We start from the raw sequence: 14672 nt of genomic DNA on the forward strand, positions 1-14672 counted from the left end.
TATCATCTTAATTTTTCATACTCTGAATTAGGACTGAAATAAAATGTATAAATTGCAATGCAGTGGTTTATATTTCTCTTAAGTAGCTTCAGTTTATAGATTCCTCATTCTGCTTGCTTGCTTGTTCTTTCTCTTTCATGATCTTGATCTCTCCTTATACTCACAATTTATTTATTTCTTAAAGAAACCAGATCATCAGTCTCTACAGTTCCTCACAGTTTGGATTTTTCTGTTGTTAACACGCTCTTCCGTCTCTCATGTTTCCTTTACACTGGTGATTGGTTTTAGAGCTGTATTCCATATTTAATTTGATTTTTGGCAAGAATCCCTCATAGGTGGTATTTTGTACTTCCATCAGCAAACTGTCTGAGATGTCAGACAGCAGTGATCATTGTTTCCTAGATGACCCATCATCCATCCTTGCATCTATTAATAGCATCATGAGTTGCAATATGGCAACATTCTATTTCTATCACTCCTTCATTTATCAGCTAAAATGCTTCTATAAAGAAACGTTTCCTTAGTTATTCTTTGGTTCCCCTAAGACAAGTTCTTACAGGAAATGAAGAATAAATGTTTTACCTTTTTCCTTTATTATTTTTCAGTTTTAAAAATAAATGAGATGATTTTGTAACATTCTCCAAAGGAAAACAAGACAATTGTATGGTTCTTTTAATAACTTTATAAATTCAAGGATAAAACCATGATTGAAACGTTTCAATCTGTTGTGATTATTCTTGATGCCCAAATTATCCCAATTTAGTCCATCCAGTAGGAGTCTCTTAATTTGACTCCTGAACTCTTAAGACCCTTCAGTACAACCTTAGTAGACAGTACAGCTTCTGTCATAGCATCACATCATCCTATCACTTCACCTATAAATATTTCAGAGATTCCCTGAGTTCTTTTAAAAGTGGAAGACCACAATCTGGATATGAAGGATGCTCATTGCTACTGATAGGGTTGGCTATTATTTCTAAGCCTTTTCAGTGGATAGAGGCAGGAGATAAAGGTAAACCGTCAGGAGTTCATATACTGGATACTTATAAATCAGATGAGGGCTACATAGTTTTTACTCAATATCTTTGATTATACAGTTGTATTTCTTTTCTCTTATGTCAAGCATTGTATTTATCAGTGACACCAATATAACTATTCATTTCTTTATCAAATAGTTCCCACACAACAGATTCAGAACAATAGGAACACTACCATAAACCATGATTATTAAAATCAATTTCACATTTTTTACAGTTCATTTTATCCTTAGGGTACATATGCTGAAGATGTTTAGTAAATTACTGTGTTGTAAAATCATTTGAAATATTTTCTCTCCTGTGGTTATGGCACTAACTCAGTATACTATTGAAGTCAATTGTTTTACTTTTGACAGATATAGATTGCTTATAATTTATTTTTAAAATCATGCAAAATATTAATATGTTCCAAAGTTATACCATTAATTAAACTATATACACAGAAGTTTAGCTACTCTTTGTTTCCATCTCCTATGTCTTCCTTCCCCATGGAGAACTATTTCTTTATAATTTTTATGTTTTATCCTTTCATTTATTCTACATATAAGAAAATATGTAGATGCATTCCCTCCTCCTTTATGAGCTAAAAGATAGTATGCTGAACTGAACTGAGGTAAACTTTTGGGGAGAAGACTCTCCTTATTGTTGGGGAAAATACTCATTTTCAGTCACATATTAAAAAAGTAAACAAAATTAAGTTTGTTACTTAGATCTCCTAAGCAGTGTCCTGGGTTTTTTACATGCTCTTCTTCATTTAATTAAAAAGAAAATCTGCGAGGAATATGTTATCAACATTCCCATTTTATAGATGAGGCAACTGAGGTCCAGAGGCATCAATGAAGTTACTAGTGAGTGAAAGAGATCCCTTTTTTTGAGAGCATATATATCTACACTCAGTAAATTTTGCAGAAAGTGCACTATCTAAAATGTTGTGGGAGGAAAATCAATTTCAGTTATCTCTATTAAAGAGAAAAACCAAAATTAAGGATGTTGCTTAGACTACTACGCAATGTCCTTGGTATTTCACACGGTCTGCTTCATTTAATGGAAAACAAAATCTACGAGGAAATTGTCAATATTCCCATTTATACTTCAGGAAACTGAGCCATTAACGAAATTGCTAGTAAGTGAAAGAGATGCTTTTCCTAACTGTATTTATCTAAACTTAGTAAACTTTGTGGGAAAGGGCATCGTCTATCTAGAATGTTTCATGAAAAAACTTGATTTCAATTCTATTTTTAAAAAAATGAAGTACGTTACTTAATGCTACTCAGCATGTCCTCAGTGTTTTACATGCTCTGCTTCATTTAATTCCAAATAAAATGTGCGAGGAAGGTGTTATCAACATTCCCATTTTATAGATGAGGAAACTCAGACACAGAGACATTACTGTCATTACTAGTTATGGAAATACATGCTTTTTGTTGAGCGTATTTATCTATTTAGTAAACTTTGTGGGAAAGGGCATTGTCTGGCTAAATTGTTGGGGAAAAAACCCAATTTCAATTGTCTCTATTAAAAAAAAAAATTAAGTGAGTTGCTTAGATCTTCAAAGCAATGTCCTGGTTGTTTTGCACACTCTTCTTCATTTAATCAAAAAGAAAATCTACCAGTAAGGTGTTATCAACATTCCCATTTTATAGATGAGGAAACGGAGGCCCAGAGGCTTTTAAGAAAGTAATTAGTAGGTGAAAGATGATGTATTGGTGAGCCTATTTATCTATACTTAATAAACTTTGTTGATAAGCGCACTATTAGATTTTGGGGGGGAAATCAATTTCAATGCTATTAAAAATTTAAGAATGTTACTTAACTCTACTAAGCATGTCCTGGTATTTTACATGCTCTATTTTGTTTAATTAAAAACAAAAATCAGTAAGGTAAAAGAAAATCTGCATGGTGTGGGGTAAAAATAAAGATTTTAACACTCTTAGAAAAAAACAATATTATGTATGTGAGATCTCCTAACCAATGGTGGGTGTTTTACATTTTAAGCTTCATGTAATTAAAAAGAAAATCTACGAGGAAGGTGTTATCAATATTCCCATTTTACAGATGAGGAAACTGAGGCACAGAGGCAGTTATGAAGTTAAAAGAAGTGAAACGGGTGATTTCTTTGAGAGTGTATTTATCTACACTCAATAAACTTTGTGGAAAAGGGCATTGTCTATTTAGATTGTTGGAGGAAAAAACTCAATTCCACCTCTCTCTTATAAAAAGAAGAAATTGAGTATTTTACTTACATCTACTAAGTAACATCCTGGATGTGTCATATGCTCTGTTTCATTTAATTAAATCAAAGAGGAAGGTATTATCAATACTCCCATTTTATAGATGAGTAAACTGAGGCACAGAGGCATTAATGAAGTTACTAACAAGTGAAAGAGATGCTGTATAGTCAGCATATTTATGGACAAACTAAAACTTGCATAAATGGCAGTGTCTCTAGATTGTTGGTGGAAAAAGCTCAATGTCAACTCCATCTATTAGAAACAAAAGAAAATTAAAGATGATACTTAGATCTACCAAGCAAAGTCCATCTTGTTTTACATGCTTGCCTGCATTTAATTAAAAAGAAAAACTAGAGAAGGTGTAATCAACATTCCCATTTTATAGATGAGGAAACTGAGGCCCAGAGGTATTAATGAAATTACTAGAAAGTGAAAGAGATGCTTTCTGGTGAGTGTATGGATCTATACTTAGTAAACTTTGTGGGAAAGTGCATTGTCAGTCCAGATTATTGGGGGGAAAACTCGATTTCAACTCTTTCTTCTAAAAATAAAAACAAAACAAAATTAAGTATGTTACTTACATTTCTAAGCATGTCCTTGTTGTTTTACAGAATCTCCTTCATTTAATTTAAAAAAATCTACGAAGAAGGTGTTTTCAACATTCCCATTTTATACATGAGGACACTGAAGCACAGAGGTATTAATGAAATTACTAGTAAGTAAGTGAAAGAGATGCTTTTTGGTGAGCATATTTATCTATAGTTAGTAAACTTTGTATGGATGTGAGAGTTGGACTGTGAAGAAAGCTGAGCGCCGAAGAATTGATGCTTTTGAACTGTGGTGTTAGAGAAGACTCTTGAGAGTCCCTTGGACTGCAAGGAGATCCAACCAGTCCATTTTAAAGATCAGTCCTGGGTGTTCATTGGAAGGACTGATGCTGAAGCTGAAACTCCAATATTTTGGCCACCTCATGCGAAGAGTTGACTCATTGGAAAAGCCCCTGATGCTGGGAGGGATTGGGGGCAGGAGGAGAACGGGACTACAGAGGATGAGATGGCTGGATGGCATCACCCACTCGATGGACGTGAGTTTGAGTAAACTCCGGGAGTTGGTGATGGACAGGGAGGCCTGGTGTGCTGTGATTCATGGGGTCACAAAGAGCTGGACACGACTGAGCAACTGAACTGAACTGAACTGATGCTACACATACTCTTATCCATTTTTTTTCTTTCATATATCACTTTTAAAATATTATATAAACAGAATCATACCTCATACAGCCTTATAAGGATTGGCTTGTCTTACCTAGCATATTTCTCTGGAGATTGATCCAGGTTGTTGTTCTTTATTATAGTATCTATGGTATGGATGTACCACCATTTGAAGGATATGTGGGTTGTTTCTAGGTTTTGACTATTACAAATAAAGCCCTAGTCTTAATTTCTCTGGGATAAATACCCACAGATGTTATTGTTGGGCTGTACATTAGTGTGTGTTTAGCTTTTAAAGAACCTTCCAAACTGTTTTCCAAAGTGGCTGTACCATTTTACACTCCATGAAGATTCTAACCCATCTGCATTTTCCTCTCCGCCTTTCAGGCTATTCATGTGTTTGTTTCATATATAATGTCCAGGTTTTCAGTTGTGTCACTTCCTTTGGCTCAGTGGTTTGTGGTGGGAATTCTGGATTGTTTTTTTCCTTATAGCTAAAATACCATATCTCTCTCATTGCTTTCAAGACTTCTGTTTTTCTTTTTTTTTTTTTTTTTGGTCTTTAAAAAGTTTTCAGAAGTTTCAGTATAATGTATCTTGTGAATTTGGAGTTTTGGGTTGTTTTGCTTTTTTTGATTTGGAGGTTGCTTAACATTTTAATTTGTAGGCTTACATCTTAGGAAAAGTTTGGGAGGTTTCCAACCATTATTTCTTTGAGAACCTTTTCAGCCCCTTGGTGACACTGATAACAGAAATGCTAGGTCTTTTATTATAGTCACCCAAGTCTTTGAGACTCTGTTCCTTTTATTATTATTATTTTTTAATCTGTTTTCTCTTTGTAAGACTTGGCGATTTCCATTGCCCTATCTCCATGACTCTTCCGTATTCTCCTCCCCCCCCATTTAGCTGTCGAGCTCACCCAGTTTGATTTTTGAATTTCAGCTACTGTATTTTTCATTTCTAAAATTTCCATTTGGTTCCTCTTTATATCTCTTATTTATTTGCTGAGACTAGATTTCTTTGTTGAAACTCTTTTTTTTTTTTTTGGCCACGCCGTGTGGCTTGAGGGAACATAGCTTCCCCAACACAGATTAAACCCAGGCCACCACAGTGAAAGTGCTAGATCACCAGGAAGTTCCTGAAACTCTATTTCATTTGTTTCACATTTGTTTGTAGTTCTCATTGAAGCATATCTGTGAAGCCTGAAGCCTTATTTAAAATCTTTGTCAGATTATTCCACTATTTCTGTCATCTCGGTGTTGCCATCGTTAATTATCTTTTTCATTCAGTGTGAGATCTTTGCAGTTCCTGAGATGATGTGTGGTTTGCAGTTGAAACCTGGAAAACTTTATGTTATGAGTCTCTAGACCTTATTTAAAGATTTTGTTCCAGCCAGTTTCCTCTAATATCATTCTAGCAAGGAAAAGGTTCAGGGGCTACCGTCTTGTTATTCTCAGGTCAGGTACAAGTCCAAGTTCTCCAATCAGCCTCTTTTGACACGCAAAAGGGAATGTAATGATTCATTTTATATGTTAATATGCGGTAGGCCACGGGGTGCTCAGATTTAAAATTATTTATGGATGTTTCCAGATAAAAATTAACATTTGAGTTCTTTGACTCAGCAGATTTCCCTCCCCAGTGTGGCAGAACATCATCCAATCTGCTGAGGATCATTCTTCCATTCCTTCTTTCCTTACTGCTACTCATAGAAAACATCCAAATTTGAGAAACTTTTTCTTCCCTGTAAAAATGGTTAAATCCTCTGACTGGTCCACACAAATCTTTTTTCAAGAGTCGTTGAAATCCAACCTAGCTGTTTTCCAGATGGATAAGGAACTACGTCCTCCAAAGGCAGTACCTGTTATTTAATTTGCACAAAGGCATCTTTGGACCAGAATCCACCCTAATTATAGAAGCTTAGAGTTAAGGCAGAGTACTGGGAACAATGCATCAGCGTTGGACCCTGTGATGGAGGAAGGGAAGGGAAGAAGGGCACTGAGGCAGATAATTACCAGACAGAACCATTCTGAGGGAAGAATTAAGATGGCAATTTTGGTTTTTCAGTTCAGTTCAGTCACTCAGTCGTGTCTGACTCTTTGCGACCCCATGAATCACAGCACGCCAGGCCTCCCTGTCCATCACCAACTCCCGGAGTTCACCCAAATCCACGTCCATCGAGTCAGTGATGCTATCCAGCCATCTCATCCTCTGTTGTCCCCTTCTCCTCCTGCCCCTAATCCCTCCCAGCATCGGGATCTTTTCCAATGAGTCAATTATTCGCATGAGGTGGCCAAAGTATTGGAGTTTCAGCTTTAGCATCAGTCCTTCCAAAGAACACCTGGGACTGATCTCCTTTAGAATGGACTGGTTGGATCTCCCTGCAGTCCAAGGGACTCTCAAGAGTCTTCTCCAACACCACAATTCAAAAGCATCAATTCTTTGGCACTCAGCTTTCTTTACAGTCCAACTCTCACATCCATATATGACCACTGGAAAAACCATAGCCTTGACTAGACGGACCTTTATTGGCAAAGTAATGTCTCTGCTTTTGAATATGCTATCTAGGTTGGTCATAACTTTCCTTCCCAGGAGTAAGTGTCTTTTAATTTCATGGCTGCAGTCACCATCTGCAGTGATTTTGGAGCCCCCCAAAATAAAGTCTGACACTGTTTCCACTGTTTCCCCATTACTAATTTTTTCACATAATGGTATATGGTGTAAATACCATCTGTTGATTGTTCTGGAGTTAGATGGGGGAGGACAGTACCTGGATACAATAAAGTACTGAGTCTTGCTAAGAACTGTACACTCAGCCCTCCATATCCATTGGTTCAGCATCAGTGGATTCAACTGACTGGAGATCAAAAATATTTTTTAAAAAAATGACAAAAATTTCCAAAAAGCAAAAGTTGAATTTACTGCAAAGGCAACTATTTGCAAAGCATTTATTTTGTATTAAGTATTATAAGTAGTTTATAGGTGATTTAAAGTATACAGAGGCTGTGCATAGGTTATATGCAAATACTACACCATTTTATATAAGGGACTTGAGCATCCTTGGATTTTGGTATCCATGGGGAGGATATGGCAGGCTGGTTCCGGAACCAATTCCCAGAGGATACTTAGGGACAACTGTACTTGAGCTAGGATGAGAGACATCCCACTTAGGCAAGGAGGGTGACAGTAACATCTAGAGACACAATTATCAGATATTGATTTTTTTTCAGACCTGTTTCATTCAATAAAATGAATGTTCAAAAACTCAAGGCAATCTTTACATCTTGATCTAATTTTCTCTAGTAACATATTTTAAAGTTCTTGATAGCAAATGACGTTGATATCTCATAAAGGTTTATCAACCTCTTCATGCACAGGCAAAACACTTATTTGCGCCAGTACAAGTGAGTTATTGTATGCATTGGTAGAGTCTCCTAGAGGTCACATTTTATATAACACTGAATTTTAATAAAGATAGCCTCGAGTCTCTAGCTAAATTCCTGCTATTCTTTATTCCTTGAAGTTCCACATTAACTAATATTTGGCAGAATATAAAATTACAATTGGGTTTGAAAGAGAAATTTGTTTCTGAAAGCATGTTAGACGTGTCGCCTGCGTTATGCAAATTGGTACCAAGGCAAAATGGAGATTTAGTCTTATGAAAATCTCTTCTCTTTGAATTCTACCTTTATTTAAAATAAGGACAATTTGAACTCCCAAATGGAAAATTCCCACAAACCTACAGGGACTGACTTTTGTCCAGAGAAGCAATGTCTGTTTAGTTCTCCTGTTATGCTGAATGAGGGATGGGGGCTAAATCTTAAGCAAACTTGATATTTAGACTCAGTACAGGAACAAATGTTATTCTAGGTTTCTTCATCCTTGTCTTCAAATTATGACATTGCTGTAATCAACTCCAGGGTTGAGATATAAGATTAAAACTCTACTCAAAAACTAAATTGAGATACTAAATAAAAATCTTGGGTACAAAAGTTGGTCGGTGGACATAAGTCGGTCCCTTATCTGACATAATCTGTAGATTTGTGGGATGTTTCCATTTGGAAGTTCAAGTTGTCCTTATTTTAAATAAAGATGGGGGGAGGTTTAAAAGGCAAGGGGACATATGTACAGCTATGGATGATTCATGTTGACGTTTGACATAAAACAACAAAATTCTGTAAAACAATTTTCCTTCAATTAAAAAAAAAGTAAAGATAGAATTCAAAGAGAAGAGATTTTCATAACAACTAGGAATAATTAAGATAATGCTATTTATTTTTAAAAAGCATTTTGTAGCTGATGCGTATGGAATAAATATTGCTATGCAACCAGAAAAATATGGATTCAAATCTCAGCTCTGCTGCTTGCTGGCCAATACAGGGGCTGCACTTTGAAGTTTATTTATGCTTCAGCTTTATCCCAATGTTTCTTGGAAAACAAGGCTAAAAGAATTGTTTCGTAAACCTCTAGAACCACCTTATGCTGCCCCCATGTGTCTGAGGAAAGAGTGATTATATTCACCTCAATTTGCATGTTAAAATAATCTGGAGACATGAAAAGAGTAAAAGGCTCTGTTAGTTAGTTTTTTTTTTTTTCTATTAAGACAACTTCCAGGTAAGTCTATTTATGTAACCAGATTAGGGGAGGACAGAAGGACAGGGGGTTTTGATTGTGTAATTCACAATTGTGTTGTTTTGTCTAGAAAAGTATCTGGCTGATAGTAGTGCTCAGTTACTCTTTATTGAATAGGTAAATTGAGTGAATGTGTACTTGACTTCATTTAAAAAGTGATGAAGCCAGTTCTTGAGTCAGATCCTGCTGCGATGTTTGTAGTTATGGAGCCCTGCCGGTGTCCCTGGAACAGATCTTAAAACCTTGGCTTGATCTGATCTGATCTGATAACCTCTTCTAGTGGAGCCCTTTTAAGTTTAGAATGAAATCTGTATTTTTTCTATAGCATCTAAAGCACTGTACAGTCTGACCCCTTCTTACCTTTCAATCCTCATCTCCTGTCACTCTCCCATTTCAATCACCCGTTGATTATTATCTGTTATCCTCCTTAAACCCATCGGGCTAGTTCTTACTCAGAAACTTTGCTCTTACTGTTCCTTCTACCTGGATTATTAGTCTTCAGATTTTCCTGTGCCTGATTCTCTTTTATCTTGGGAATATCATCCCAATTCATCTCCTCAGACATACTTTCCATGGCCGCTGTATCTAATGGGCCCTGGACTACCATCACTCTTTATCCTATTACTGTGTTTCAATTTCCTCATAGTAGTTCTTATTATCAGGGGTCACCTTTTTATTTATTTGTTAATTTGATATTTAAGTTTCCTCAATCCCCACAAAAATTTAAAGTACCACTAGAACAGAAATCTAATCTTTTTTTTTTTTCATGAAGTATATTCAGCGCGCAGAACAGTGGCCAAGGCCAATACAAAATTAAAACAATAAAAGAAAGCCATATCCGTTATTTACTTACCTGTGGGAAAGTTACAGCTCTCATGTAATAACATGTATAATTTGCCTTGCCCAATGCCTGGCATATATCAAGTACCCAAATAATCTAAGTTTCCCTTGACTGTGCTGTTTCTATCTGAGCTTAAAGGAAAGGGCTGCAAAGAATCCTGTATAAAATCATCTAAAATAACAGTGGAACCAAAGTTTTCTTTTCTTGTGTGTAAATAACTAGGAATGGAATTTCTAGGTAGTTATACATATTTAGATTTCTGAGAAATTGCACACTGTTTTCTAAAGTGACAACATAATTTCACACTTCCATCATCAAGTACAGGGTTCTGATTGCTCCAAATTTTCACCAGCATTTGGTATTGTCAGTCTTTTTAATTTTAGCATTCATGAGGATATAAAATGGTATTTCGTTATTTGATTTTCATTTTTATTGTGACTAATAATGTTGAGCATTTTTCATAAATTTGTTGTCCATTCACATATCTTCTATTGTGAAATGTCTTTTCAAATCTTCCATCAACTTTTCACTAGTATGTCTTTTTGTTGTCAATTTTTAGAATTCGTTGTTCTAGACACAATTCCTATGTCAAATGTATTGTCAATGCATGTCAAGGCTTATAATGCACTGACAATAACTTCACATTTTTCAAGTGTTTTATAATTTTAAAATTTTTATTTATTTATTTAATTGGAGGATAATTACTTTACAATATTGTGATGATTTTTGGCCATACATCAATATGAGTCAGCCATAGGCATACATTTATCCTCTCCAGCCTGTAACCCCCCTCCCACCTCCCTCCCAACCCCATCTGTTTTGATGAGTTTTTATTTTTATGAAATCTAATTTATCAACTTATATTTTATGTCAAGTGCGTTTTATGCTATATTTAAGAAATCTTTGCCCACTCCAAAGTCCTAAAGATATTTTGTTTATTTTTTTAGGAGCCTTATGGTTTTAGCATATACATTTAGTTTCATGATCTACCTCAGATTAGTTTTTTGTACACAGTTTGATGTAGGACCTCCAATTTTTTACATGTATGTATCCAGTTGCTTATTTGGATTTTTATGAAAATGCTACATTTATGAAATTTATGAAAATACTACAGCATTATGCATAACAGGGAAAAAAGGAAATTACCCGAAAATCCATCAATAAGAGAATGGAAGAACATATTTGTGTTTATTCTAACAATGGCATATTAATCAGCAATACAAAACTAACATGCAATGGCATGAAGGAATCTCAAACATGTAATGCTGAGTGAAAGAAGCCGGAAATAAAGGACTGCATACCACTGATTCTGTTTATACAAAATTCAAGAACAGACAGTGTTATTTTTGGGAGTGAAAATCACCATAGCAGTTGCCTGTGGAGGGAGGGTGGTTTAATTACAGGGGACATGAGGGAGCTCCCTGTGGGGGTGGGAATGGCCTGTGTCTCGATCAGAGTAATGGTAATACAGGTATAACATTTATCAAAACTCATTGATTTATGCACGTAAGGTCTCTGTGTCTTACTGTGTGTAAATTTTATCTTAAAAATATGGAATAACTGTTAGTGACAGAGAGATTGCAAGCACAGACTAGGCCATTACATATAAAGGCAAATTTTTCTAAATATTTCAATATCCCAAGTTCATCTCGTAGCCATTGATGTTTATAGTAGTGAAATTAAGATTTTTTCCTCAGAATCTTCTTTTAATAATTCAGAGAATCTACTTCAGTCAGTTCATTTCAGTCGCTCAGTCGTGCCTGACTCTTTGCGACCCCGTGAATCGCAGCACCAGGCCTCCCTGTCCATTACCATTTCCTGGAGTTCACTCAGACTCATGTCCATCGAGTCAGTGATGCCATCCAGCCATCTCATCCTCTGTCGTCCCCTTCTCCTCCTGCCCCCAATCCCTCCCAGCATCAGAGTCTTTTCTTCACATGAGGTGGCCAAAGTACTGGAGTTTCAGCCTTAGCATCATTCCTTCCAAAGAAATCCCAGGGCTGATCTCCTTCAGAATGGACTGGTTGGATCTCCTTGCAGAATCTACTTAGAGAGTTTTTAAAATATAAACTTTTAATATTTGAGAGGTTTTGATCTTTAAAGAGGCATACCTTACTTAAGACAACCTGTAACTAAGACATCCCTAATAACTGACAATGTATGAAGTGCTTATATAAGTATATAAATTTAAAGAACAAATACATATATATATATATATGTATGTATGTATCTACTTTAGAGTCATAGAACAAAGCCACAAAAAACTATATGTAATTATACTATAAAAGATTGATGTGCTTCCTGGACTTCACAGTGTTTTTTCAAGCTGAATTGAAATACTCAATTCTGAAACCCCAGCTAGAATTGCATATTAACAACAGAATGCTTGCTGCCATAAATGTGTAACTGCTTTGGGATTTTCTAGAAGAATCCCTTTGAGCCTCTCAGACTCTGACAGAGAAGAATCAGCTGGCACCATTTCTACCCCAGACCGTCAGCAGAATCCTAAGCAGCAGCTTTATTTCATGCTCCCTGATTTTTTTGTGAGTGTGCCTTTCTATTGAAGCTCAGAACCACTTGCGTGTTTATTAACCATGACTGTCTTTGCACATCTATCAGCATCACTGGGGCTATAAGGAGGAGAAATACTGCTGCTTCTTGGTAACAGAAGGATGGGTAGCTTCCAGGGAACCTATCAAACAGAGCCTTCTATTGGGCCATGAACAAGACTCAGAGTACTAGCACACTTCCCATTGTCTTATGGGGAATGAGTTATCAGACTACAGGCAGAATTATGAACATTTGATCTCCTTGCTGCCCAAGGGAACTTGCTTATATATATATGTATATGCCTAGTACTACAGAGGTTGTTTCTGAAGAAGCTGCTTGAAAGGGTTAAATGAAATCATGCATAATTCTAAACTCCATGGTCTTCATCACTGCCTGGGAGTTTTCTTTCTCACAAGAGCTAATAATATATATATATATATATATACACACACACACACATAATTGGAAGCCCTGTTTTGTGAGAGAAGATGTTAAGAATTTATTATCTATAATGCAAGAAGATGGATAACTGGAGATCAGTTTGGAAAATCAATGCATCCAGCAGGCATTCATTGAGGATCAATTATGTGCTAGATTCTAGGGGCCCAAGAAATTTACAGAAGCTCACTGATCTGAGTATGGGATGAAGTATTCAAGGTGATCATACTCTGGGGTGGAGTTGATGGGAAGCAGTAAAATAGACAAATGTGATCTACTTAATGGGTTCAACAAATAGCCTAAAAGGAGTAATCAGAACTGACTGTTGAGCTCTTTTAGGCTATAAAAAAAACCCTGATAATACCTAATTGATTACATTAATTGCAAAAGATATTCTTTAGGTACTCCCTTTATTACATTACATTCAAAGGACTCATTTGCATGTGAAAATCTACATTACATTCAAGGGACTCATTTGCATGTGAAAGTCAACATCAAATATGGAGTCTGAAATAAAGAGAGGCCGGTATGTTCAGGCATTAAGCAAAATTCAATCCAGAATAGTCTATATTCCTTTAGGGTAGTTAGTTTTACTCTGCATATATGCTTCTTACTAAGGCTAGAAAATGTTGAGGTCTGCCCTGGACCAAAGTCATCCTTCTGAAGGAGCCAATACTGGTTGGTTACTTGCTCTCTAAATATATGTTTCCAACAATTGCCCCTTGCAAGAACTGCTCACTTCTCCTCTGATGCTTCTTCATCCACAACTGGATGTTTGGAAGGGAGTAAATGACATTAACTGTATTTCTCACAAACAAATGTCTTTTCAGAGAGCTATAAAATAGCAATCACAGTGTCACTGGAGCTATTCCTTGAGATGGTTGTTTTGCATTTCAACTTATAAAGAAATAGGGCAAGTTTTGAGCTTTGAATTAGTAAAGAAAGCAGGCAAATTGCACTGGAGTCCACTCATAAAATTGCTTTCCTTAAAGGACAATAACTGTAGAAAACATTCCCTTCTAGAGCTGTCAAAATTCAGGGCTACTAGCAAGATATTTGCTACCGACTATTAAAGGGTATGTGGGAAAAGACAGTCTTAATGTTCCTTTAGGATATTATAGCTTTGGCTATGGACACCCCAGTACTAAGAGCTGTGTTACAAACTTGTCTGCAGCCACAGCTGTGAAACTTTGTTGGAAAAGCAGGCACAAAAATCAGAATCAATTTCTCTAAAAAGAACTCATTTGTCCCTCCATCCCCTGGAGCAGGCTAGTAAAACTAGCTCTGTTGATGACCAGAGAGTTCAAACTCCTTTCCCTTACAACTTAGCTGATGATCAGAAATACCAAAACCTTTGGAAGCATAAAGGGCAAATAGTCAATCAAAATCACATTGCCTCTTTGCAAAATTGTGAAGAGGGGTGAACGGTCTTTAAAGTCAGAGAGTCTATTTTCAACATAGATTCGTGTATTCTTGGTCCTGTTCTGAATTCATGTGCAGGGGTTTTAAACTCTACTATTAATAAGTAGGGTGGGAGGCAATTCAGGTAATGAGACATGGAGTATTTTAGAGCTGAGACCTTAGATGCCATCTCTGTACTATACCTCTCATTTGAAAAAGAAGAAAACAGAGAAGGCAGTATATTATTCAAGTGACAAAGTTGGCCCAAGTCTTCCCAGTTGCACTGTGAGGTCAGCTGGGAGCTTCTTCCAGTCTTGGCGTGGGTACTGTGTAC

The sequence above is a fragment of the Bison bison genome, unplaced genomic scaffold, assembly GCF_000754665.1.
Source record: "Bison bison bison isolate TAMUID 2011002044 unplaced genomic scaffold, Bison_UMD1.0 scf7180017864108, whole genome shotgun sequence".
Classification (NCBI taxonomy): Eukaryota; Metazoa; Chordata; class Mammalia; order Artiodactyla; family Bovidae; genus Bison; species Bison bison.